Source organism: Camelus bactrianus, chromosome 21 (assembly GCF_048773025.1).
Source record: "Camelus bactrianus isolate YW-2024 breed Bactrian camel chromosome 21, ASM4877302v1, whole genome shotgun sequence".
In the NCBI taxonomy this organism is placed as follows: domain Eukaryota; kingdom Metazoa; phylum Chordata; class Mammalia; order Artiodactyla; family Camelidae; genus Camelus; species Camelus bactrianus.
This window is the reverse complement of record NC_133559.1, coordinates 1,092,926-1,119,670: the sequence shown is the minus strand read 5'-3', so window position 1 is coordinate 1,119,670 and position 26,745 is coordinate 1,092,926. Positions and strand designations below refer to the sequence as shown.

General features: G+C 60.1%; 1 protein-coding gene across 7 annotated transcripts in view; it reads left to right on the top strand.

Annotated features, from left to right (window-relative positions):
- Positions 1-26,745, top strand: part of LOC123612202 (zinc finger protein 469) — a 240,556-nt gene that overhangs the window by 172,398 nt on the left and 41,413 nt on the right. The window contains exon 1 of one of the 7 annotated variants that reach the window (XM_074349258.1): positions 15,473-15,672. The exons of the other annotated variants lie outside the window; for them this stretch is intronic. The gene's annotated coding sequence lies outside the window, so the exon portion shown is untranslated. Of the gene's footprint in view, positions 1-15,472; positions 15,673-26,745 lie in introns of those variants that run through there. 7 annotated transcript variants of the gene reach the window in all.

Genomic DNA, 26,745 nt, shown 5'->3' with positions numbered 1-26,745 from the left:
CCCGGCCCCGGCGGCACGCCCGAGGGAGCGCACACTGCGTGGCTCCGGTCATGTAACGACCCAGAGCAGGCGACACAGGTCTCTGGCGGAAAACATCTGAAAAGTGAATCAGAGCGACTGTTCGTTTACTGGCTGGCTGGCTGGTAACATTGGGCCTCTCCCCACGCTTGCTGACTATTTGTGAACCTTCCTCTGTGACGGTCTGTTCAGATGGCCCGCTTGTAGAAAGTTTGTGCCAGTTCTTTACAGATGCCAGGTCCCAATCCTTTGTCAGAGACACACTTTGCACGTGTTTCCTCCGCCTGTGCCTGCCTCTTCACTTCCTTAAGGATGGCTTGGGTGAGCACTAGTTTTTAATTTTGTGGAAATCTAGTTTATAAATACTTTTAGTATATGGTATTGCCTTCTGCGTCCTGAGACCCTTTGGCCCATCCCCAGGTTGTGAAGGTGTCCTCCTCGATTTTATTCAAAGCGCTGCAGTGTTAGCCTTTACCTCCAGGCCTGCAGCCCTGAGCTGGTCTCGGTGTGGGGGTGTTGGCTGTGGCAGCTCCACCTGCCGAGAAGACTCCCGACTGGGTTGCTCTGGCACTTTTGTTGAAGATCAAATGGCTGTGCCAGTGGGGGTCTGTCCCTGAGCTGTGGTTCCGCTCTGTTGGTCTGTTTAGTGACTTGTTTCAGGACCCTGCCGCCTGAGTCCCGTAGCCTAGACTAAGTCTTGAATCCACTGAGTCATAGTTCAACTTTGCTCTTATTTTTCAATGTTGCTTCAGATAGTCCCTGTCCCTTGTCAGTTTTAGAATCAGCATGTCAGTTTCTAACAAACTTCCTGGTAAAATGATCATTGGAATTGTGTAAACTTAAAGATCAGTGTCAGATCTCTGACGTCTGCGTAGGATGTGGAAATCTGGGAGGAGCTTGCCGCCGTCCTCACAACAATTCAGCCACGTGTTTACCATCTCAGATGCTCTCCACTGTCCTTGGAACGCTTGGCAAATAAGAGCTGTGATGCAGGCAAGCGAGGGGGGCCAAGGGTCCCACTTAGCTCCTCACAGCAGAGGGGAGGAGAGTCAGGTTGCCGGTTCAGGTCCCAGTTCGCGTCCTGCCTCCACCTGGTCGCTGTGGCTGCTGGATTCATCTGACTACTCCAGGTTGTCGAGTCTGGGGGCTGGGGGTGATTCTGACTGTCTCCGCACTCTTGTCAGGGTTAAAGTCCTACCATATGTAAAGCACAGCGGCCTGGCGCGCGGTTGACCCCCAAGACCACCGCTTCGCTTTTATTCTAGGATCGGAAGATTCTTGTGATTACAAATAAGTCGATCAGACAGGGTGGGGATTGTGAAGCTGGTCGAGCCCCCTGCTCAGGGTCCCTTTGCTTTTGGCTGTCAGCCTTCCCAGTGGCCCCCTCTCCATGCAAGTCCCCGCTGACGAGCCCAGGAAGGGGTTGGCAGGCTGACTCAGCATGACCTGTGGTCTATAGACTCTGAAAGAGAGGCCCTCTGATGCCTTTGCGGCTGGCGGGGTGACTCAGAACCCAGGTGTGATGGAGAAGCAGAGGCCCAGGGGAAGAAGCAATTTGCCCGAAGTCACCCCGCCCGTCGGCAGCAGGTGCCAGTGAGAACCAGGGGTCTTGACTCCCAAGGACAGCCCTCCCCCAGGTTCCCCCGAGCCCCGAGCCAAGCCTCCAGGGCTGAGTTCTGTGCCCCAGCAAGTGTTGGAAATCACTGACGCTCAGCCCCACCCTCCGAGACTCTGGTTTTACTGTCCTTGGGCAGCCTGGGGCTGCCGTAACCAATCACCACACACTGGAAGGCTTAAAACAACGGAAACTTTCGTCCCCAGTCCTGAGGCCAGAGTCTGTAATCAAGGTGCTGCAGGGCCATGCTCCCTCCAGGGGCTCTCGGGAGGCGCCTTCCTTGTCTCTTCCAGCTCCTGGGGGCTCCAGGTGTCCCTTGGCTTGTAGCCACAACCCTGCAGCCTCTGCCTTCATCTTCACATGGCCTGTCCTCTGTGTCTATGTCTCAAACCTCTCTCTGCCTTTCTTTAAAAGGACACATGGGATTTAGGGCCTACCCAGAGGACCTAGGTTATCTCAGGTGGAGATACGTAACTTGATTACATCTGCAAAGACCCCATTCACAAAGAGTCACATTCACATGTTCCACTTGGATGTATTTGGGGGATGCAGGAGAGGCATGATTCACCATCATCACCGTCACCACCACCATCCTCACCCTCATCACCACCATCCTCACCCTCATCACCATCCTCACCCTCATCACCATCATCACCATCCTCAACCTCACCCTCACCACCATCATCATCACCACTATCATCATCACCACCATCCTCACCATCATCACCACCACCACCATCATCACCACCATCCTCACCCTCATCACCATCACCATCATTATCACCACCCTCACCACCATCACCACCACCACCATCATCATCACCACCATCACCATCCTCACCACCATCCTCACCCTCATCACCACCACCATCATCACCACCATCCTCACCATCATCACCACCACCACCATCACCACCATCCTCACCCTCATCACCATCACCATCATTATCACCATCCTCACCACCATCATCATCACCACCATCCTCACCACCCTCACCACCCTCACCACCACCACCACCATCACCACCACCACCACCACCATCATCATCACCACCACCATCACCATCCTCACCACCATCCTCACCCTCATCACCACCACCATCATCACCACTATCCTCACCATCATCACCACCACCACCATCATCATCACCATCCTCACCCTCATCACCATCACCATCATTATCACCATCCTCACCACCCTCACCACCATCACCACCACCACCACCACCATCATCATCACCGCCACCATCACCATCCTCACCATCATCCTCACCATCCTTACCACCATCGTCATCACCACCACCACCATCATCATCACCATCCTCACCCTCATCACCACCACCATCATCACCACCACCACCATCATCACCACCATCCTCACCATCATCACCATCATTATCATCATCCTCACCATCATTAGCATCACCACCATCCTTGTCACCATCATCACCATCATCACCTTCATCGTCTTGTCTTGTCCCTCTCTGTGTCCCCCTGGTGTCTGCCACAGGGCCTGACTTATGGCGAATACTAAGAAAATGTCTGTAGACTGAATGAAAGCAATCAGCTTATCAGGCTCTGGCTACGAACAGTGTCCTCCATTTTCATAATGGTGGCATTGTGTACTGAGTTCTGTGTTGGGCCCTACATCTCAGGCCTTACAACAAAGCTTGCAGGGGAGACTTTCTTGCCCCTTTTACAGGTGAGGAAATCAAGCTGCAGAAGAGGTTAAGCCCAAGATCCCAGAACCAGCGGTGGCGCTGGGATTTGAAAGTGGTCTGAGTGTCGCTGAAGCTGTGTGTCCCCACCAGGAAGTTCATGCAGAGTGACCTCTGCCCTTTTCCCTCGTGCTTAGGGCACCAGAACGTTGGCCACAGAAAGGGTCACAGGAGGGCTCTGAGAGCCTTCAGAAGGAAGCGTGCGTCCCAGCCGCCGAGAAAAACTTAGGCAGACACTTAGAAATGGAAGTAAAGCTGCTGAGGCCACAGAGAGGAGGTTGCTGTGTGAGTATCCTTGTGTGGGAGTCCACCCGAGAGCGTGCTGAACGCCCATGACGCGTGGGGCACCGCCGTCTCCCAGGGGTGCCTTCCTGAGCCGGACTTGCTGTCTGTCTCCAGCCAGTCTTTGGCTCTGGTCTCTTGGGTCCAGGGCTCATGGCCCCGTCCAGAATGCTGAACAATCCAAGAGACACATTTGTGAAAAAACAGAAGCAACCCTCTCCCAGAGCAGCCCCCACACTGGGGCCTTGGAGGACGCGGCCGGCACAGAGCCCTGCTTTCCTGCCCTGCGGGCCGGGAGGTAGCGCGCAGTTCCCTGTGCCCGTACATGAAAGCGTCCCCATCCAGCTCAATTCCGGATAAGTGTCCTCCCCCCAAGTGATGAGAGAGGAAGTGCAATATTATTTTAGGACTGGCCTCCGCATAATAGCCAACGAGGCAGAGAGAACAATCCGGCGCTTATATCAAACACAAACAGGCCTGTCCGCGCGCCCCGCCTCTGCCCTGGAAGGGGATTTGGCGTCGAGGGCCCAGGCCTTCTGGACAGATGGCCGAGCCTCTGGTCGGGCCCTAGAGCCAGTCTCAGCCTCCACGGACCAAGGAGGGGGAGGACGGAGTGGGGGCGCCCCGTGTGCTTGGGAATCTGTGGAGGGTTCTCCTGGGGACTGGAGGCGGCCCCTGCTCAAGCAGCAGACAGAAAGCAGCGGTCCCCGCCTGGGCTCAGAGGCCAGAGGGCTCTGTCATTCCCTTTGAAGGCTTTGTGACGCTGTCAGGGCTCTGCTTCTCTGTGGAGGGAGCTCCGTCATTGGCTGGGAGCAGCCGGGGAGCGTGGCAGGGAGCAGTCTGTGGGTTTGCTGTGCTCCTTCTCAGTCTGAGGGTCTGTCTGCGCTACTCTCCTCCCCTGGGGTGGGCGCGGAGTGGCGCAGCCTCAGGGAGCTCTCTGGCCAGGGACTCCTCCTCCCCCTGCCCGAGAATAAGCCCTCCCTGGAGGTAGGCACAGGCGGCCTTTCCTGGAGCCAGGGCCACTTCCTGCTGGGTACCCTCAGACGAGTCGCCCAGCCCTCCAAGCCTCAGTGGCTCTCCCTCGAGGGGGAGCCAGTCTGGCTGGCCCCAGGCTGGTAGCGCAGATCCAGGAGCAAACACTGAGCCTGTGACACGAGCCCCGCACACAGGCTCTGTCCACACTTCAGCTGGCCTCAGGGGTCCCTCCCTGGATGTTTCACACGTAGCACTCTGAGCGCGTGGGCGTATTGTGACAGTTCCATGTGGTGACACTGTCTCAGCAGCCCATCTCTCAGATGACAGCTCAGGCTCTCACAGGGTAGAGGAGGCCGAGGGAAGCCCAGCCACAGAAGCTGCCCCCGACCCTCCTCCCAGGGGCAGGGGACATTGGCACAGCCACAGTCGCTCCTGCCGGGCCCTCAGAAGCCTCAGCTGTCTGCTTCATCCAGTCCCATCCTGGAGACCCACCTCCCCGAGTGCCAGTGGCCCCGGGCAGCGGCGGCTCTGAGTCCTTGGGCAGAGGCCACAGCTTTTAATTACACTGTCTTCCTGTTTCAAAATTAATACCTGTCCTTTGGTTTCCCGGAAGCTGCCCGGCGGGTCATGGAAACGCCGCTGCCGCATCGCCAGTCGCCATTGTTTATGGTCGGAACTACAACGGTACCTGATCGTCTTCGAAAAAGCCACTTGTCCCTCTGAGAAGTAATAACACCTGTTCTTTACACAAAGTGTGGAAACTACAGCAAAACCCAAACAGGAATTTCAAAATTATCCCTGATTCCCTGGCCCGGGGATGCCCACCGCTGGCTCTCTGCAGGGTCCTGTCCCCCAAGTGTGCAGTCTTCCTGCCTTTCCCTAAAATTAGCACAGACGTCTCCCGAAGCCAGCTTTTCACATCGACACACGAGGAATGGGATTCCGGTGCTTTCTGGCCAGAGGCGCTGTTGCGGGTGTTAATGTAGACTGCGTCCGCTGGTGACAGCACGCGGGGTGGGGGAGGGGAGGCAGGACACCACGTCCCCCGAGTCTGATACTCCCCTGGACAAACATGTTTTCTGGAAGAACAGCCACTTGAGTTACCCTTGCCCCCCGCCCTGGCCAGCCGCACGGAGTCTGTATGTTTTGAATCCTTGACGATTTGCTAAAGGAAAAGCTACCATGTTATGTCACTCCAATGCCCCATCCGTGGAAGCCGCGTGCTGCGTGCATCCGCTGCTGTTTTCTTGCTCAAGTCACCTCTTTGTGTCACCGGCCGTTTCTCAGTCCCCAGTACCTTAGTTTTCCAAGACTGCTGTAACACATAGCCACAAACTGGGTGGGCTGAATCACCAGAAATGTATCCTCTCACAGTCTGGAGGCCAGAAGCCAAAACCCAGGTGCGAGCAGGGCCGTGCTCCCCCCGGGGCCCAGGAGGGTCCTTCCTGCCTCCTCCAGCCTCCGGGAGCTCCAGGCCTCCTGGGCGCCAGTGTCATATGACCCTCTTCCCTGAGTCTGCATCCAAAGCTCCCTTCCCTTATAAGGACACCAGCCATTGGGTCCAGGGCGCATCCTACCGCTGTCCCATCTCATCTTAACTTGATCACATCTGCAAAGGTCCTGTTTCCAAATAGACCCATTCACAGGTAACTGGCAGTTAGAATTTGAGCATGTCTTTTAGGGGGATACAACTCACCCCACTACACTTTCCTTGTCTCTTAGTGAATTAAAGACATCTCTAAACAGAGCTCTCTTGAAAGCTGCACTGTCAGGTCTGAGAAGGACTCAGAGCGGGGATCCAAGACTCCAGCTCTCAGGTGACCACGGACTGAGAACTTCAGGGACTACCCTCTCCCCCGTCTCCACCTTCTCCAGGAGGGACAGGAGTGGACAGTGGGATGATGTCTGTCCCCCTTGGCTGTGTCCCTGTGGTTGAAATGGTGTTGGGCAGAGGGTGTCCCTGGGTGTCTGCAGAGTCCAGCCCTCCCCTGCCATGTCCTGGGTTGTGTAACAATGAGGCGCCCAGGGTCCACACTGGGACTTGATGCTTGTTCTCAGTGAAGTCCATGCATTTGCTGTGCTTAATTTGTCGGTCTTGGAGGCGTAGGTGTGTGTGTCCTGGGATGTTGGAGGCGCACACACACACATGCAAATACACACGGAAATGACCTCACATGTATGTATTTGCACATGTCAAATTCCCTTTCATTGTTAATGTCCGGGTTAAGGCATTGCCAAGACAAGCTTTGTTGAAACAGTGGCAGAAAATACAAATATCTGAAGAAGGAAGAACGAGCTTGTGAAACCATTTCTGTAAAATAGAAATGGTGTCAGGAGACCTTCAACCCAGAAAGACCCATTAGGGATCACTCAGTTCGACCTCATTGTTTCACAGATGGGGAAACCAGAGCCCACGGATGGAGGTGTTAGGGCCAACATCACTCAGGACACGGGTGTCTGGCCTGTTCCTGCTGCTGAGAAATCTCCTCTCACACCCACATACCTGCTGCCCACCCAGAGAGCAGCACACCTGTGAGCACTCCCGTGTTTCAAGCAGGGAAGGCAGAAAATAGGATCATTCTTTGAAGGAGAGAATTTGGAGGTAGTGAAAACATCACCACCATCACCTTCTTCAGTATCATCAGCAATACCAGCACCATCACCACCACCACCACCACCATCACCACCATCACCACCACCATCACCACCACCACCACCATCACAACTACCACCACCATCATCACCATCACCACCATCACTACTACCATCACCACCACCACCATCATCACCACCACCACCATCACCAGCATCACAACCACCATCATCACTACCATCACCACCACCACCACCATCACCACCATCATCACCACCACCATCACCACCATCACCATCACTACCACCATCATCATCACATCATAATGATGGTGGTACCCACAGGTTCTGTCAGACATTCTCTTAAGCACTTTACATACATCATTTCCTTGAATCATCATGACAACTACTATATATTATCCCCGTTTTTCAAAGAAGAAACCATTTTCAGAGAGAAAATGCCCCGTGTCTAAAGTCACCCAGCTGGCAGGTGGCAGGTCTGTCCTCCTCCACTGCCCACAGTCACTCTCTGCTGGAGATGCAGCAGCTCCCTGGTGTATGGATCGAAGGGGCGTCTCACTGTGGTGAGGGACATGTGTCACGACTTTGGTGGGGAGAAAAATGAAGCAGGACAGGGGATGTCAGGCTTGCAGCCCCTGTCTGGAGGTGGACAGAGGGAGGTGGATGGGGAGGCCATGCAGAGGGTTCCTCTGAGCTCCATGGTCTCAGTGCAGAACGTGAAGCCCCCCAGGAGAGCTGGTCCCTCCCCAGTTGGGCCCTAAGCTGTCTCTCCCTCTCTAGGCCTCCGTCTCTTCATCTGTAAAATGAAGAAGCTGGACCAGACCATTCCCAAGAGTTTTTCTGGCACTGCAATTCTCAAATGCACTGTACAATTGCCCATGTCACATGGTCACACTCGTGTTAAGCACAGAGGGCTCCCTGGAGGAAGAGGATCCTGAGCAGGTTTAAAAGAAAGAGGGGGCTTCATGTGACAGACAGGAGAGTGTCCCAGACCGAGGGTCGGCCATGTGGTGAGGAGTGAAAGGATGGATTTCTGCCATCATGGACATAATAGAGCACTGGGTGGGGTCAGGCATCATCTGAGGTGGGAGGTACCCAAGTATGGTTCAGGCCTTGTGCACAGACAGGTGTCGGACAACGTGTGATGAGTGCATGCCACAGTCTAAGGGTCTACAACAGGGCTTCAAAGAGGAGGTAGCTCCTTAAGTGGGTCTTGGAGAATGAATAGGAGTTTGCTAGGCTGGCAAAGTTGGCAGGAGGTGAGGGAAGAATGAGGTGTGGGAGACTGAGGGGTGTTTCGGGGGACAGGTCGCAGCTCAGTGTGGCCTGAATTGGGGTGGGAAGACACTGAGACTGGGGTGTCGTTGAGGCCAGGTGGGGGCAGGTCTGGAGTCTACAACTGAGTGTACATGTCAGCCTCCGGGCCCTAGAGAGCCATGAGCGGCTTGTGAGCAGGGGCGTGACATGACAGAGTCCGTGCTCTAGAAAGCCCCTGCAGTGCTCCTGGGCGTGTTTGCAATGGGCTGTTCTGTGATTGACACCGACCCACTTTTGCTACACTGCACAACTCGACTTCGGGTAGCAAACACCGAGTGGGGCATGGTGCTGGGCCAGGGCACACCGGCTGTGCATGCAGATGCGCAGGGCACGGTGCCCTGAGTGTTCCAGGGCCTGCACGATGCATAAACGTCTTGCTTGTCCCAGTGAACAGCTGGCAGTGGAGCCCCTTGCGTGGGAACCACTCCCACAGGCTTCGCCGTGCATGGGCGCCGTGGCGGCGCAGGCAGCACCCAGGGGCTCTGCACAGAGGCGGTGGTTCTGCCCAGGACCTCGGCCAGGTAACAGCCTAGACCCTGTGTGAACAGGGTCCAGTGCCCACACCCCTCCGCGGGAGGGCTGCCTGAGAGGTGCGGGTGGGGGTGCTGGGGGGCGCCGGCCACCTGCTGATCCCGACCCCGCCCACCGCCACCGCTGCCCCGGGAGGGAGGGGCTCAGAGGCAGGGCAGCAGCTCCACTGGCTGAAGCAAAGGGGTTTTGTAGGTGCGCGTCTGGTTTCCTTCAAACTCTACAAAATCCGGTGGGAAGAGGGGGCAGCCCAGGTGAACTGGGTTCAGCGCTCAGAGCCCCTGCTGCCTGCTCAGCCCCGCCACGGGGCCAGGCCGCGGGCACGGAGCGCGCGCGAGCGCCGGACGGAGGCCCTGCCCCCGGTTCGCGGATCCTGAGTCCCGAAACAGGTGTGAACACGCACTCACACATATACACACGTGCACGTGTGCACATACTCACATGTACACAGAGACGCGCGCACTGACACGTGTATACTCATGCATGTTCATGGCTGTGTGCACCTGCATGTGCACACGTGCGCTCTCACATATACATGCTTCTCGCATACATGTAAACACACTCCTGCAAACGCGCACATGCACTTCACACAGATAATCACGCTGGCACGCATACACCCCCCCACACACACACGGGCACACACATGTATCCAGGCACGCAGAGTCGAGGTCAGGACGCCCACCCCCATCCCCATCACCATCCCCTCCTGTCCTGGCATCTGTGTTCTCCCCGGAGAAGGCGTCCTGCTGATGGGCCCCCGCCGGGGAGGACGGGCGGCACCCTAGCAGGACCTGGCAGGGACAGGCAGGGCGCTTCGAGGACAGCCAGGGCCCGGGCCCGGGCCCGGGGCCGCCTGAACGTCCGCTGACGTCCGGAGAGGGACTTGACTCGCTGGGCTAGTTCCAGGCCCAGACCCGCCGGCTCCGTGCCCAGACAGGGGCCAGCTCGCCTGTGCAGGCTGGACACCCCCGGGCAGTCGGAATGCAGAGCCACACGGTCAGCCTGTCTGTGTCTCTTCCAACACTCAGGAATGTCTGATCACTGGCCTTTGCACCCATGAGGTCAGAGAAACTATTGTTGGGGCCACGGGAGCAGGTGGCAAAAACAGAAACATGATTTAGGGTTAGAAGAGCTGGCCAGTGTTTCAGCCGGACCAGGATGGGTCAGCCACTTGGAGAGAAAACGGTCCCAGGGAAACTGGCCACATTTTTTCTAGAAGAATGTTGGAAGTTCTGGTGGCCAGGTATGGAAAAAGAAGCCTCTGTACACTGAAGTCATTCACGGCCAGCGCAGGGGAGGCGTTTACACAGGCCCAGGTGGTGAGGCTCCGCCGTGCACAGAGCCGCCCCGGCTAAAAGGGCCGGTTGTGTCCGTGCGCCGTGGCCAGTCACCCCGAGTAACACAAAAACACACATCAATGCGCCTTTTACAGCCGGGGCCTTCCTCGCAGCCCCTGAAGAAATGACCGAGCTGAGCAAAATGTAAATTTGTAGTTATCCCTCAGAGACATAATTATAGGAGAAAAACAAGGACAGTGGCATTTGGACCGGGGATGGCTGCCTCCTTTCCTGCAGCCGAGCTCAGTGTCAGGGGGGCGTCCAGCACATGGGAGGGGAGGAGGCTGGGCCCAGAGGCCCTGAGGCCCCAAGACCGGAGCTGAAGGCCGCTGTCCCTCTCGTCCCAGCCCCGGGCCTGCCCCGGGCACTGCCAGTCCTTGGGCCGAGCACAGATATCTCCACCCCAGGCCCTCGCTCTGCGGCCGCCCCATGAAAGGGCCCATTCATGCACCAGGCCGCTGGCTTGGGTTACCGTGGCCGGGCCCCGGCTCCGCCACTTCTGTTTTCTTTTCATTAGAAGGATTCCCATATTGAGGGCCCAAGAGAGGCTGGATCCAGGATGCTCAGGCTGAGAATGTAGGGAGGTAAAGGTCCATCCTCTGGTCCCCGCACATTCACAAACGAGCCTGACTTAACACACAGATGGGAAACTGAGGCTCAGGCCATGTGGCTAGCAGATGGCAGAGCGGGGGTTTGGACCTGGGCCACCAGCTGCTTGCTGGCCCTGTTGGGAGGATCTTGGGAAAGATGGGAGTCCTGAGCCAGTGTGTGGGGCATGGAGGGCTTCCTGGAGGTGGAGGAGCAGGCACTGCGAGGAGGGGATGAGGAGGGCTATCAGTCCTGGGAAGTCCTGCACTCCCCGACCCTCTGCCAGGGCATGGGTCCCATGGCCTGGGCTGGACTCCCGCTGAGCCTGTGGGGCGTGCTCGGCACGTGGCAGGAGGCCGTGCCCGTGTCTGTGTACAGACGCTCCTGGGGAAGGACGCCCCTTCCTCTCCCTCCGTCTGCTTGCAGACGGACCGCTCAGAAGACAGGAAGACGGCAGAAACAATCGCGCTCCGGGCGTCTGAGTCACGCCACCGTCAGTCTGGAATGTCTCCTTGGAAAGCGGCTGCCTCGGCTGCGGCCCCACCCGCACGGCCACTGCTCAGGCCTCCCTTCCCCTCCGCCCTCCCCCCACTGACCCATGGTCGCTGCCTCTTCCTTACCCCCCCAGGCACAGCCGGCCCTGCAAAGGCCCCACTCAGCTCATCAAAGCGGCTTCCGCGGGTGCCTGTTGGGGACCTGAGCTGCATGCGGGTGCTGAATCTAGCGCCGTGCTTTGTGCAGAAGGATCGATTCATTTCTGCTTTGTACGGTCCTCGTGTCCTGTAGAGCCCGGGGTTTTTGACCCCTGACGTCAGGTAGGAAGGTTGTAGGTAGGCCCTGGCCCGGGTGCCTGAAGGGTGCAGAGGAATGTCGGGGCCAGAGCGGGCCGTCCAGAGCCCTCGTGTCCTAGGACCGCTTGCTGCTCCCACCTTGGACACCGCTGTTTCATCCTACAGCTCCAAGACCCCAGACACCCCTAGCCACCATCAGGAGGACCTGGGGCCATCTCGCCACAGGGCCACTCAGCCTTCCCAGCCTCTCAAATCCTCCCTGGTGGTGGGCATCACTGCTGCCACCTCCAAGACCAGCAGGCAGAAACTCAGAGAGGCTGCTGACTTGCCCAAGGACACACAGCTGGCAGTGGAGGACAGGGGCCAGGCCTGCCTCATGCACCACTTGGCAAATTCTGCCAACATTATGTTCCTGACGTGGCTTCCCTGGACCAGCCTTCTAGAAACTGAGGCGCACCTTCCTGGGAGGCCTTGGGTTCCCTGCACATCCCTGTTAGCTGCATCTGGGCTGAAGAGAATCTGCATGGGACAGGGCCCAGAAGACCCCAGATCAGCACGCCCCGTCAACCAGCCAGGACCCCTGGGAGCAGCGGGGGGCCCAGAGGCACCTGTGTGAGGCTGGACGTGTCCCCCAGGCTCAGGAGGCCGCTCGCCACCACCACGCCCTCACCCTGCCGGCTGCAGGCAGAGACGGTCAGAGATACAGGAGGGGCTCTGCCACTAACTCCCACGTCCTTGGACAGCTCCCTGCCTCCTCCAGCCTCAGTTTCCCCGACTGGCAAAGGGGGTTAACGAGCCCGAGAAGACAAGTGACACCTTTGACCCCAGAAGAACTGAAACATCCGACACGGCACCTCAGCCACGGGTCTGGTCCTCGGTCGGAGGTCTCGTCCCCTGGGGACCCTGCTGGAGAGGCCCCACCTGCTGGGCAGGGGTGGCTGTCGCTCTCGAGGTGTGAGGCTATCTGGACGGACGGGTGTCCACATGCCAGGCGCTGTCAGTATAGGGCGGGGGCAGCCATGTGACACTACGCCCCTGGAATTTGCTGCGCTCTCCCTCCTCCCGCCCCTGCCCTGGCTTTGGGGCCGCGGTTTCATTTTGGCATCAGGCAGAAGTTAGGGGATGACTCAGGAGCTGACTGGCCCTTGCAGCACGCGCGGGGGCCCCCGGGGGCCTTTACCCCTTGTGGGGGCCAGTAGCAGGCAGCGTGGGGGCTGGTGGGGAGCGGGGAAGCCAGGCCCACGTCTGAGACTTCGGGAAAGTGGAGTCAGCACCCCTGCCAGGCTATCTCCTCGTGAAGAGTGGAGGCTTGGCACAGCCGGGCACCTCCCAGCTGTTAACTGCTCAGAGCAAATGGGCAGGAGCCGGGACTGCCATGCAGGAGAGCCCGCTGGCCACGCCCCCTCCACAGAGCCCTGCGGGCTGTCCTGGCAGGCAGCTCATCCCCAGAAGTGGGATGCAGCTCCAGCTGTGGGAACTGTGCAGAGGAAGAGAAGGCTGTGGGTCCAGGAGTCTGGACCGGCAGCCACCTGGGAGACTGCTGACCACAGGGGTCTCACCCCCCAACACTACTGACATCTGGGTCCAGATAATCCTTCGTCTCAGGGCCGACCTGCACTTTGCAGGAGGTCAGCAACATTCCTGTTCTCCGCCTGCTGGATGCCACGGCAGCTCCCCCACTGAGCAGCGCTGGGTTTCACCCCCAGCAGGTGTGCCCAGAGGACTGGGGTCAGGGCTCAGGGGCTGTCCGGACTGGCCGACCAGGTGGCTGAGCTCCCAGTTGTGCGGGACAGCGGCCCTGGAGCAGGAGAGGCTGCTGTGTGGCCCAGGCATGTTCTAAGCCCCGCTGTGAAGTGGGGAGGGGTGTAGCCCACCTCCTAGGGCCGTCGGACTCGTTGGCTGGTTCAGCTCCTGAGACTGTGGCTGTGGCAGCAGCACTGAGTGAGGGCCTCTGCCACTTCTGCACCTGAGAGAGAACTCGCTTCTCACACCCTGGGGTGCTCACATGTGCCACAGCGGGGCACGCGCGCGCGCACACACACGCATGCAGGTGAGCTCTGAAACCGTTGCCTTTCTTAGAAACAAGAATAGACCCATTAAGGAGAATTAGGAAGGAAATACCTTCTGGGAACTCAGTCTGAGCCAGGGGACCCCGAGCACTAGAAACTTTAGGAAACCAACCTGATTGAAATACTGATTGCCTGGAGGGGGTTCTAAGCCCCTTCCCGTGCCTCTTTCCATGGAGAGGCACTCCCAGGGCCCCGCGGCCCAGAACGATGCCACGGAAATGTGAGCTGCGGCTCGGAGCCCCTGAGTGCCCAGCAGGGCCAGGCGGCGGGGCCTCTGAGCCCCTCGCCCCTCGCCCCTCATTCAATTCAAGTTTTCAAGACAACTGGCAGTAATTTCTGGAACCTTCTCAGATGCTGTCGTGAGCAGCCGTAGGAAAATGGACTTCGATTCACACTGTTTTAGCTGATTGTGAATCGCACATGCAGGGCTCAGGGCTGGACCGCTGATGCAGACCCACAGGCCACAGGCCGGGCCAGCTCGGCCCCTTCACGCATTTCCAAGCCAGTGTGCAGGGCTCTGGGCCAAAGGCCCTGCATTACCTTTATCTTGCTTTACATAATAAAGGAGTTCCTGAGAGGGTGTGAAACTTGAACTTTGTAGTTAGAGCATGCTGGCAGAACTCTCGGGGCGGGGGGTGGGGGTGACGGTGTTCAGAGGACTGATTCTGAAAGGGTGCCTTTCTATAAAGAGAGGAATCCCCCAGTTTCACTTCTTAGAGGCGCCCTAAGCCCATGCCTTGGTTCGTCTGCTGTGGGGAGGGGCTGCATCTGTCAGTGGATGCCTCCCGTGCAGGCTGCCCCCTGGTCTTGAAGAGCCCACGTGTCCACACCCAGGACCGGCCTCTCACTCCTTCCCGTCCCAGAATGGCTGGTGTCACATGCACTGGGCTGTGTGGCTTTGGACAGGTCCCTTGCCTTCTCTGGGCCTCGAGGTCCTCATCTGTGAATGAACCACTGAGCAGATGACCTCTAAGGGCCCCGCCTGCTCCAGGGCCCTGCATGGTCCCCATCCCCACTCCTGTGCCCCAGCCGGTGACAGCCCAGAGCCTGGGTGGGGGGGCCCAGAGCCAAGGCACCATGATTTTAGGGAACATCGCTCAAACTGAAGTTCCCCAAGCAGGTGCCAAGCGACAGTGGCGTGGCCCCCCTGATTCTCCTGGCCAGGATGGCAGGGGAAACTTTACTGTGTTGATACCTGGGGAGGGCTGGAGAGGCCGGCGGGAATAGAGGCAGAGGGGCGACTGGAAACCACATGAGCACACTTCCGCCAGCAGTTTGGAGAGTCGTGCAGAATCCAGCCTTTACCTCTGAGCAGCAGCGAGCCCCGCCAGGTTGGGGGTGGGCTGGCAGGGGGCCTGGGCCGGGTTTGCTGGCTTACAGACCTTCCGCATCAGGACCCATCACTAGGGTGGGTCCCATGAAACAAACACCTAGGAGAAGCGTGCTAAAAATAGCGGGGGGGGGTGCCGAGGGGGGGCGAGGTTGGTAACCGAAGCCGACGGGTGCCTGGGGACCGACCCGGGGCTGGGCGGAGGGCCCTCCGGAGCACCCAGCCGGCTGCCGGGAGCTCATCTGGGGAGGACTTGGCCCGCGCGGCCGACCTGGGAAGCGGGTGGAAGTTCCTTTCCTCCTCTCCCCACCCCGCCCCGGAGGGGCAGAGCGCCGCGCGGGCCGGGCGGGCCTGCGGTCAGGGATGAGGACTGCGTCTCCGTGCCGCAGAGCGCTGCGCGCGGGCCGGGCGCCGGCGGCTGCCGCTGCCGTTCCGGGAGCTCGTTTATATCCACCAGCGCGGCGAGCGGCGCGGGGCCCTGGGAGCAGGAGGTGAGTCTCTTGGGCAGCGCCACCAGCTCAGGCGGCTCCTGAGGGGCTTGGGGCTTGGCCCCGCGGGTCACCTGGCCGCCTGTGCCCCGCCGCATCCCCGCGCCCTCGGTGGCGCGCCCCGGCGGAGCCGGACGGACCTTCCCGGCCCTCGCTGCGCGGCGGCCCTGCTGCCCCAACCTCACTCCCGAGCCCGGGACATGCAGCGCTGCAGACGCCAGGGCGCGCCGGGGGCTCGGCTGGGGCCGCGGCCATCCCGGCCTCAGCCCTGTCCGGCGCCCTTGGAAGAGCTCGGGCCAGCTCCGCGGGACACTTTGCAAAGTGCAGCCCAAGTGCCCGGAACTGTGTGCCCGCCGGGCTGCCAAGCAGAGGTTCCGGGGAGCTGGGAGTCCCCGGGCCCGACTGCCAGGAGTGGGGATGCACGGCCGGGGATTCCGGGGGAGCGGGGACTGGGCAGGGGCGCGAGCGGCCATAGGCCAGCCATTCATTGCAGATCACAGCAGTCGCCCCAGAGCCGAGCTGCCGCCTCCTCCGGGCTGCCCCCGGGTGTGCTGACCCAGTGGAGTTCGCGCGGGCGGCAGAGGCAGCACGCGGAGCGGGGTGGGGTCTTTCCGGAACAGGGGCTCCGCACCGCTGTGCTCCTGCTGGGGAGGCCACGCGGCGCCCCCACCCAGCCCGCACCCCTGGCTGGCTTCAGGCGCCGAGGGAGCCGGGCCAGAGGGAGCCGTGGGGACGCGGCGCCGCACGGCGGCAGCCGGAAGGGAAGGCCAGAGGGCTCGCGGGGACTTCCCGCGGCCAGCAGCCCCTGCCCCTGCACCCTCCACCCTGGTGGCAGTAGGGTCGGAGGAACTGGCCCTTGAGGGCAGCAGAGGCAGGCCGTGGGGGACCCTCGCACCCTGGGAGCTGCTGAGGTCATTAACCCTTTCTGGACTGGCGCTTGAACAGACACTCAGTGCTATGTGGGGACTGTGCCACGTGTTACTGCGTTTAATCCTCTTCTCATGAGACGGGTGGTGCCTCATTTTCTAGATGAAGAAACTGAGGGTCAGAGAGGTTAGGGAATTGGACCTATGCAACACAGCTAGTGAACAGCAGTGGGTGATAGCCCCGACTCCGTTCCATCAGATAGACTCCAGTCCACATCTGCCTCTTGATTGAACAAATGTGTATCGAGCCCTCTCTGTGCCCTACACTGTGCCAGGCAGCCCCTGACCCAGCGAAGACCCTTGCTTCCCTGATAACAAGCAAGATAATGGGTAAAATGCCAGGATGGTGTCAGACAGGGAGCTGGTGGGAGGCTGGGGCAGAGTTACAGTTTCAGGAAGGGCAGCCTCTGAGAAGGTGGCCAGGGAGGGCGTGCCCTCGTGTGCCTTGTGCCCAGCCTGGCAGGTCTGGAGCCACTGGGCAGAGCCTGCCGGGAGCCTCGCCTGTGAGCAGGAGGAGGGGCAGGTGTGTCTGAGGCAAACTGGAAGGCCGGGCCACCTTCAGGGGGACTGTGGCCCCTACAGCATCTCGGCCTGGGGAACGCAGGTGAGGGGTCTGTGGGCCCCACACATGGACCGCAGGCTGGCCACCGCTCCAGCCACTGCAGAAGCCAGTGGGCCCCAGGAGTTCAGAGCCAAAGAGAACTCAGAGGTCATGTGCTTCAGCCCCTCGTCCGGGCTCAGGCTCCACCAGGCCCTGCCTCCAGGTTACTGACTGCTGGAATACCCCCAGCGATGGGACACTCACTTCTCTCATAGCAGCCAGGTCGCACCCCCGAAACCTGCCCGAGGGCTCTGAGAAAGTGCTGCCGCCTGTTCAGTGAACAGGCTCCTGTCCTCCTGGGGCAGCGCGGGCGGCAGGCTAACTCTCACGCGCGGTTGGAGGATGTTGTGGAGAGACTGTGTCCCCTTTCAGCCTGACCTCTTCAGGACCTGCGCCTCTTCCAGCTTGACGTTCCAGGTCGGGCCCCATCCTGCCCCCTCCCTGGGAAAAGGTCAGGGGGTCTCTGCCATCTTGACATCTGGGAACACCAGGGCGGCCTGGAAGCAGAGACCTGCTCTCACCTCCTTTCTTCTGGAAAGTTGCCACCGTTGATGGAGCCAAAGACGCGTGTGCTCCTGAACCTCAGCTCACTCTGTGGCTTCCTCCAGAGCCCTGAGACTTCCGAGCCAAGCCCCACCCCATCCCTTCTGGTTTTGACTCTAAGAATTCAGTTACCCTCTGCTTCCTCATCCAGAAGGAGGGACTGAAAGTGAGGGGAAGGTGGTGCAGGTTAAGAGTGCAGGCTCCAGGAGCAGCAGTCCAGGGGCTGTGTGGCAAGCTCCAGGACAGTGGGGGACCCACAGGGCATCCTGGGGTGAGCAGAGCGCCCGAGCGCAGACGGGCACGCTCAGCCTGCAGGTGCCACGTGGTTACTGCCCTCGGGCTGGCAGAGACCCGTGGGGTCTGCAGGAGGGGTCCTGAAGAAGATGGAGGGGTGCGAGGTGCCAGCCACAAGTCCAGGAGAGAGGGAGGGTGTAGGGGACCGTCACGCAGCCGAGGCAGGACACAGCCTGGGTCCCAGTGAGCCTGCCTCTCCCAGTCCTCCCAGCACACAGCCCACCCTGGCTGGCCGGCCCACCTTTGCTTTGGTTCATTCTGGATGCGCAGTGTGGCAGAGAACTTGGAAAGCGTGTGACCAGCCCACATTTCTGCCCATGGCAGACAGAGCCGGACCTGGAGCCACCATCCAACCTTGGTCCCTCCCAGGACAGCCCTCCTGGTCCATTCTCAGGGCCTGGCTCCCCCTTCCCACCTCCTGGACCCCTGGCATCCTGGCTCCCATCTCGACTGTCCCATCCTCCCCGTCAGGATGCCCCGCCATCTGCTCCTCCCTTGGTCCTCCTGGCACCCTACCTCTCACACCTGTGGGCCTGCCTGTCTCCCCCGCTGGGCTGCGCCCCCAGGAGCGGGAAGGTGACACTGTGTGAGAGCCCTGTCCCCCCGTGTCAGGCACAGAGCATTCGGCACACCCTGGCTGGGGCACTTTCAGGGGTCCATTGCCAGCCTCATTCTCTGGTGGAACTGGGGCTGAACGGAGCCTGGTGGCACTGGAGGGCAGTGGGTGGGGTGAGGTCTGTGAGGCATCCTTGCAGCCCCTCAGGGACGCTCCCTGGCTGGTTCGTCCTTGCCTTCCGCCTGGTGGCCATGGCCAGGGTGGCAGGTGCTGTCCTCGGGGGCTGGATGCGATCTTGTAGTTCAGTCCTTCCTTTTCTCTGGTGGAAGGAAAGGTGGGCCTGTACAGTTGGGCAGGTTGTTCACTGTAGGGGTACCCAGCCCACCCTCCTGGGGCTGTGTCCACCCTGGGGGTGCCTTGTTCCATACACCGAAGGTGCTGGAAGCATGAATGGGGGCTCCCTTAGACGTGCATGTCGTGTGTGGCCCACTCTGCTCGCTCCCGGGGACTCCACACACGTCCCCGTCACGTGTGCGCCCTGGAAGCTGCCGTCCAGACTCCCAGAGAGCCGAGGCCTCTGTCATTTGTGACTTGGGATTCCCTCCTCCCCTTGGGTGCGGTCAGGCATTTAGGCCCCTCCGCCTTCTGGGTCCACATCACTCTCGCAGATGCCTCCTTGGCCCGGGCGAGCCAAGCCAACTTGGGGGATCAGGAGGCCGGGTAGTGGGCTGGGCAGGGTCCCCGGGGACAGGGGACTGGGGCCTGGCCGTGGTTGGCACTGCAGTTCCTGCCTCCAGATGGTCCCCGAGCCTGCGGTCCCCCCCCTCCTCGCACGGCCGGCCTGCGGTTGCTGGTCCTGACTCCCCGCCACCAAAGAGTGAGGTCAGTGACTGCACTGGCAGGACCTCAGGGGCTGTGATCCCAGCATCCAACTACAGGCCCCTACTCATTACGCACCCCAGCTCCTGTCGAGATTGAAGTGGTCTCTGAGAATCACATCCTTGTCTAAGTGGAGCTGGCTTTTCGGAGGACAGTTCCAAATACAAGCTCCCTTTATGGCCGTGGTGGGAGCCTGAGGAGGGGGCTTTGAAGGCAGGATTTCCCCAGGGGGCCCTAGGGGCCTACCTGCCACACCCTGACATGGTGGTCCCAGGCCCCCCAACCCAGCTCGGAAGCAGCAGGAGTCCCCGCCTGCCGCTAAGAAGCCGATGCGCGGTGTCCTCTCCACTCCCAAAGCCCCTCCACCACAGCGCCCACCTCCCAGGTTGAGGGGGGAGAGTCTCTCAAGTGAAAAAATTGGGTTTGGGGGTACTCAGAGCCCTGGGTAAGTCACACATAGCCTCCCACAAGGCCAGGACAAGGCAGTGGCCCCTGGGAGCCCAGTTTGCGTTACAGAGAGGGCCAGGTGAGGCCAGCCTTCAAGCTGCCTGTCCTGGGCTTGGCCACCCCACCTGGTCTCAGAGGCAGCAGCCAGTGGATGAGGGAGCTGAGTGAGTAACCGTACAGGTGAGACCAGGAGGTGACTGTGCCGCAGGTGAATGAAACGGGGAACCGTGCCCAGAGCAGCCTCCTCTTCCACCCTTAGTCCCTCCAGCGGGCGGGCAGGCAGGAGCCAGCAGCAGGACGGGGGACATTCCGTCCCCCTGCCATCTGCTAACAGCTTCTGTCCTGACTCTGGGCTGCTCACAGGCCGGCATCCCAGCCAGCGGCTGAACAGAATCCACATTCATGAGCAGCCATTGAGTCTTTCCGGAGGCCTGGGCACGGCCGCCCTGCAGAATGTGACCGTAGCATTTTCCGCATTCCTCCGGGGCTGCCGGGCCGAGGTGGCCGTGTGTAAACAGGGCTGCTCCTCCGGGCCCTGCAAGTGGCCAGCCAGGCTCTGCCCTCTGGAGACGCCGCGGAGTGGGGCTTCTCTGGGTTCCCGGCAAGGGGCAGGGCCAGGGGGTGGTCAGTGCGGAATTGTCAAGACCAGGGCTGGACAGGGCGAGGGAGCAGGACCAGGTATGGGTACTGGAGGACGCGGCCCCGTTGGCCGAGGCTGTGGGCTGCTGGCTGCTGGACATCCCACGTCCTACCTCAGTGCTACACAGCAGGAACCTTGCTTTGTTTTTTAATATAGTTCACATATCATGAAATTCACCCTTTTCAAGTGCACAGTTCAGGAGCCTTTAGTGTATTCACAAAGTTGTGACCATCACCACCGTCTTGTTCTAGAACATTCTCGTCACCACAGAAAGCAAGCCAGTCCCCACTGGTGCCCCCCCCCCAGCCTTGGTGACCACTGGGCTGCTTCCTGCCTCTGTGGACGGGCCTGCTCTGGACGCTTCCCGTAGGTGGCATCGCGGCGTCTCCTTCCTGTAGCTCCCTTCCCTGGTCGCGGTGCCGCCGGGCTCACCTGCGCGGCAGCCTGGATGGCCGCTCTGTCCCTTTTTGAGGCTGAATAGTGTCTCAGTGTGTGGATGAGCACACTGCGCACATCCGTCACCTGTCGGTGAGCCCTCGGGCTGCGGTGAACACACGTGTCCAGGCGTTGTGTGGACATGTGTCTTCACTAGTGCTGGGCAGACATCCCTGGGGTCACGTGGTTACTCTGACCTTTCAAGGAGCTGTCAGTCTGTTCCCCGCGGCGGCCACGCCATCTCCCACTCCCACCCGTGGGTGCGCGGGGGGGACGTGTACCCGCCCTCTGCACATGAGAGAAGCGAGATGGGGGTCAGGCGCCGGCTCAGGCTCACGTGGCCGGGAGGTGGGGCCCGGGACTCCAGGTCCGCCTGGCACCGGGGCTCTGAGCCCACAGCTGGGAGTCGAGGCAGACAGGGCAGAAGTCTCGGCCCCCAGGCCTGTCTTTACAGTCTGACCCGCAGGAGGCTCTGGTCCCGGCTTTCTCCAAGCTGTCTCCTGGGGACTCGGTGCGCACCAGGCTCTGTGCCTCTCCCCCACTACCCCTTGTCTTCCCCCGAATGAAGGTGAGGCCGGGCCCCTCAAGGCAGGACCCTGCTGCACTGCTCACCCGTCCCCCAGCCTCCCTGAGAGGCCTTTTCCTGGGACGACAGTGTCCTCGGAGAGAAACAAATGCCTCATTCGAGGACCCTGGCTCTGAACTGACACTGACCCCAGGAGTCTGAACCATCACTTACTGAGGTCAGGTGATCTGTGGAGTGTTGGCTCTGGTCTCTCCCACAGTGGGCCTGGTGGGTCCCCAATCCTGTCCTGTGGTTATTCCCACAGTTCTGGAATACACAATCGGAAAAGACAACCCAACAACTAGCAGGGTCCATGGTTCTCACCCCAGAGAGGTCGCAACACTTGCCCAAAGTCCACCCAGCAAACAGCAGTCAGAGGGGTCGGGGGGCCCAGGCCAGGTGCCTTCTCCACCTCCATCAGCCAGGATGCCCTGCCCTGGGCACTCCCAGATGCCCTGCCCGGCGCGTCGCGCTTGGACATTCCACAGGGAGAGGGGTGCTGGGACTCAGTACCTCCAGACAGACTGGCTTTTCCTTCCTGGTGACTTGGGCAGCGGGTTGAAGGAGGCAGCCTCCCCAGCGGCACAATGCTGACACCGCCGGGTGCCAGGCCCCCTATGCACTTCGTGTCCGCGTCTGCACTCCAGGTGAGGCTGGGAGGAGAAGGTATTCCAGGGGCTGACCCCACACAGAGAGCGGGACTCAAGCCCCCGCTTCCAGGAGAACAGGGCGAGGTGAAGAAGCTGCCCCCTCACACGGCTTAGACAGTCAGAGCAGGGGTTTGAACCCACCCCGTTCTCACTGCAGCCCTCTTCGTCCCAGGGGCCTGAGGGGCCCATAGGGGAGCTGCCAAGGAGAGGATGATACCCTCATGGAGCCCTTGGCCAGGACTGCAGGGGCAGGGGTCCCCCCACAGTCAGCCGCACTGCCCACTCCGGGGCTGGTCTGCACCACGATGGGAAGGCAGGTGGCACCTGGCAGGTGGCCGAGCAGCTGGCGGTGCCGCATCTGCCCTCACCCAGGAAATGGGGCTGCTGGTGCCGTTTTACAGGTGAGGAGACTTAGGCACTGAGAGAAGGAACTGGCCCCGTCGTCAGGACCCCAAGGGCCTGGGCTGGTCAGGCAGTGAGTGAATGTGTCCGGCTCACCTCCTGGCCAGTAGAATCCACGCAAGGCCGGCGCTGCCTTCACACAAGGGAGCAGAGACCAGGGCTGGTCCCAGCATGTGGGCGTGGGCAGCCACCGGAGCAGGCAGGCGTGTTAGATTGTGGGAGCAGGCAGGCGTGTTAGATTGTGTGAGCACGCCTGCGTGCATGTGTGTGCATACGTGTGTACGTGTCTAGGAGTGCATGTGGGGGTGTGTTGCAAGGTGTGCACATGCTCAGTGCATGTGTGCAATCCATGTGTAAGTGTGCACGAGAGTGTACATGTGAGTGTGCACTTGTGTGCATGTGGGTATGCATGTGTGTGCCTGTGTCAAGAGTATGTGCATGTATACAGATAACACGATATAACCAAAGTACACACGTCATTTTAAATATTCTAGAATGTTCTATAAGCTACATTTAGACAGAAAAACGGGTGGAATTAATTATATTTAATACAGTATGTTGGAAATGCCACCACTCCATCATTTGATCAGTGTAAAGTCAGCAAGAGAGTTAGAATCTCAAGGTGAGGTGTGTGCCAGTGGCCCCTGTGGTCTCTAAGTGCCCTTCAGCTGTGGAATCCCCAACGCCCACCCCAGCACAGTGCCCCTCCCCCATCCAAGTCCTCCTCACCCTTCTCGCCTGCTTCCTCTAGGAAGTCTTTCCAGACTGCTCTTCCGTCTCTGAGCCTCGGTCTCTCAAAGTGGGGCCTTTGACCCCAGATCAGACTTCCACCTCACCCAGATCTTCTGAGTCAGAACCACTGGAGGACGGCCTGGGACCTGCATCTTAATGAACTCCCTTGGTGACTTTGTCTATGTGGAAGGTCAAGGCTCTCTTAAGCCCTTATCTTTTTGTCCCTAGCTGCTGTGTTCTAGGTACGCTGGACAGCAGCTGTCCCCACACGCACCACTTCCGTGCTCAGTGCCATATCATTGCACATGCTGTTTTTCTTTTCTTGGGGTAGTTGGTGAACTCCTATTCATCCTTCAAAACCCACCTCCAACATTGCCCTGCCTTTCGTTTGAGAAGACTTGCCTCCTAAGGGAGCATGAGTCCCCTCCCCTCCGTTGCTTCTTTTTGCTTCCACCCCATGCACAATGGTTCTATGTCTCAAGTCACCGCTGCTCTGGGACCTGGGGCCAGCTCCTCTCTGAGCTCCCGGAGCCCAGCCAAGCCCCAAGCGTGGATGTGGAATGAATCCGGGCGTGCGTGGGCAGGTCGGTCTCTGCAATCTCAGTAAACATCTGGCCACAGGGCCTGGCAGGAAGCTGACCTCCAGGGTACCACTCAGCTGGCAGCCGTGCCCGTCTATAAATACATTCTCAACTCGGACCAGCCCACATGCATTCCTGCTCCCCGCCCCGGAGTGCCCTCCCAGCGGAAGAAAGGCAGCCGGCGGCCCTCCACGCCTGGCCATGGTGGTCACTCCGGCGGTGGGAGCGTGCCCGCTCACGGGTCAGCTCAGGGCCTGCGGAATTTGCTTGTTATCTGAGCGCGCTCGCCGGCCAGCCAGGGCCCAGGCTGCATTTAGCTCTGGGAAGGACTCCCCGCACCGACAGTGCATTTTCTCGGCCGTCTGGGCTGTTTTTATGCCGGGCTGGTGCCTGGGGAGTAACTGAAGTCTCAGAGGCTCCAGGGGGGCCTGCCTGCTGCTGGAGGTGCTGGGCCTGCGTGCTCGGGCCGAGGCCCTCCTGGCCGCGCTGTCCGGAGCCTGCTGAGTAAGAGTCGGAAGGCGGCTCTGCGCTGAGCCCTGTAGGGGCCGGGGACCCCTTCGTGTCAGGCATGACAAAGAGCCGAGGGTGAGGGTCCGCCAGGCCGACCGTCGTCAGTGTCTCACCTCCTGGACCCTCAGTCTGTGCCCTTGTCCCCAGCAGCACCGTTTTGCCTCCCGGCACGGGGTGAGAACCTGTGTGGCCGGCCTCCGGTCTGAAAGTGCAGTGCCAGCCACGGGCCAGGCCTGGTGTCCAGAGGAGCTGATGCCCTAGAAGGTGGAGGGGACGACTTCTGGCAGCCAGGCACCTCCTGCGTGTGCCTTCAGGAAAGATGGTTGGGGCCGGAAGTGTCAAGCAGCAGTGGGACCTCAGGAAGCAGTGCTGTCGAGGGAAGTGGGGCCCAAGCCACAAGGAACACTTCTGGTTTTCTGGTGGCCACATGAGAGAGAGAGACAGGTGGCCTGGACTTTTGTGATGTTTTATCTAACCCGACGTAACCAGCATCTCAGTGCGCGGTCTGTGAAAGCGATCAGAGAGGCATTTTGTATTCTCCTGGGCTCACGTTCGAAGGCCAGCACACCGCGTGCACGCAGGGTGGCCTCGGGGGGCCAGGGCAGGGGGTTGGTGTCGCACTCCCATCCCAGCTCTGTCTCGTTCCCTTGGGTCATGCTGGGTATGTCCTGGAGCCCAGCTGCGTCTGGTCGTTTCATGGCCCCGGAGGCCAGGGGACGTGCAGGCCTCAGAGAGTGAGTGCAGAAGGAGCGTGGTGTCCTCAGGGCCTCCCAGCACCATGGTTTCCATGTGGTCTCCGTCCTTGTGGTCCCCCTTGGCAGTTGTGCCCACTCTGGGCCCCCAAACCTTTCCACCTGCCCTGCGCCCCCTCCCGCCCCGCCCCGCCCCACCCCGCCCCACTGGATGATGCCTCCCCTGAGCAGCCTCAGACCGGTCCAGGCGGCGCCTCCAGGAGTGGATCAGCCCTGGGACCCCCATACTGGGGGCAGGCTCTGTAGGTGGGGCTCAGAAAGTTGTTTGCTGGAAGAAGTTTCTCTTATACCCACAGACAGCCCATTAGGGAGCTCTGGAGGTGGGCAGGGAAACACCGATGAGACACATACAGACACGCGGTGTTGTATGTAGTATGTTGTGTGCATACGTGTGTGATGTGCCACAGTGTTATATACATAACATTGTGGTAAATGTGTGATTGTACATATATGTCATATCATATAAGTTGCATAGTTGGGTTTCTGGAGTCGGGTGCCATCCCTGGGTACCATGTGCCAGACACCACACTAGGATTTTGCCCAGGTGATTGCTGTTACTCTGTGTTCCCCCCGGGCAGGGAATGTTAAGATACTAGAATTCCCATTTTAGACTCCAAGGCTGCCACAGCTTGTCCGGGGTTGCACACCCATCTAGGCGTAGGGACTGGCACCCAAGTGTGCGAATCTAAATTCTGTTTCCTCACCTGCTTTTGGTCATCTGCAGCCCAGTGACAGGTGCAGGCCACACCCCATACCCCCGGAGCCGGTTGCTTGTCTGGCGGTGCCCCGTGTGGCCCCCACCGGGGAGAGCACTCGCTGCACTGGGACGCCCTCCCCCTGACACCTGTCCCTGAAGGCCACGGCTCTGAGTTGTCCCGGGTGGACTGCAGCCGCAGCCACACTGGTCGTCCCACCACGGGCCACGGTCCCTCCACCCAGGCGCCTGCAGGGGCAGAGGCACCCACAGGGATGCCCACCGTCCATACGCTCAGTTCCCAGCTTCCACCCCTACTCTGGGTCCTTTTTCCTTGTCACCCCACTTTTAGCTCGGCCATCAAGCTGTGTTCTACGTGTTCTTATGTGTTGAGTCTCCTGAGTGCACGTGACAAAACGGAGCTTGGGACTGGGTGGTGGGGCTGAGCAGGCCACGGGGCCATCAGGGCCCCAGGCGACGCCTCTTGGCTCTGTCTTTGCCGCATTGGCTCCTCTCTCAGGAGACCCTCCTGACGGGGGACAGAGAGCCCCCACGGCTCAGGGCTCTGTCCCCCCCTGCCAGCCCGGCAAAAGGCCCCAGGAATTCTCTCCGTGGTGGATCCATGCCCTCCGTCCCCAAGTCTCCGTGGCCCAAGCCCACAATGCGCTGCAGCAGGTCTGAGTCACGTGCCCACCCTGGGCCCTGCAGTGGGAGCGGCCTGGCCCGCAGCTCACGGCCCGGGCCCTTCCTCCCCCCATCCTCCGTCCCTTTGACCCGGTTCTGCCAGCCCCTCTCCCGGCGTTGGGGAAGGGAGGGTGAGGACAGGGGGAGGTGGGCAGAGTTCAGGTTCTCAGAAGGTGGGGAGGACA